The 652-nt window shown below is 47.2% G+C and overlaps 1 protein-coding gene across 5 annotated transcripts in view; it reads right to left on the bottom strand.

Annotated features, from left to right (window-relative positions):
* The window catches only part of LOC138164907 (dedicator of cytokinesis protein 7-like), a 324,437-nt gene that overhangs the window by 15,430 nt on the left and 308,355 nt on the right, over positions 1–652 (bottom strand). The window lies entirely within an intron of this gene.

The raw sequence follows: 652 nt of genomic DNA, 5'->3' as shown, positions 1-652 counted from the left end.
AATGTGTGTGTGATGGGAATGGGAATTTGAAGACCTTCCCTGCCCCTTAAGAGACCTAAGGGGGAGGAGTCTGAAGACCTCCCCTGCTGTGAAGATAATCTCTGCCCCCTCATGGGCTGACTGTGGTCACATAGAGCCTGTGGTGGGAGGAGTTTGCTGAGAAGCAGAGCCCACAGGAAGCTGGTAGAGAGCTAGCCAGACAGCAGAGGACAGCAGGGGACAGAGGAGCTCAGGCAAGGAGACAGAGAGGTTTGTGAGCAAACACTGATCTTGTATTGTTTGTGGGAAGGCTGAAGGATGGCCTGGCTCTCAGCGTTATTATGGCTTCGGAATCTCTTTGGTCCCAGGATGACATCAGCTTATTGATTTTGGGATTTGGTTTTCTGGTGTCTAAATAAATCCTTCAGTTTTATCCTCTATCTGGAGAGTCTGGCATATTTTGGAATCGAACGTCATGCAATACTTATAGTCACGATCTTTATTATGATTGTGGGCGCCGTAAATATTGCATTGGTGCTACAGTGTGTGTGTATATGAATGTGCGTGTGTATGAGCATGTGAGTGTGTGAGCATGTATATGTGAGTGTGTATGAGTTGTGAGAGCGTGTGTGTATGTGTGTGTATGTGAGTGTGCGTGTGTATAAGGTGTGAG

This window comes from Petaurus breviceps, unplaced genomic scaffold, assembly GCF_028583685.1.
Source record: "Petaurus breviceps papuanus isolate PSGF00001 unplaced genomic scaffold, PetGlider_PUasm1.0 207, whole genome shotgun sequence".
Classification (NCBI taxonomy): domain Eukaryota; kingdom Metazoa; phylum Chordata; class Mammalia; order Diprotodontia; family Petauridae; genus Petaurus; species Petaurus breviceps.
Note: the sequence above shows the minus strand (reverse complement) of the source record. Positions and strands in the feature narration are given on the sequence as shown.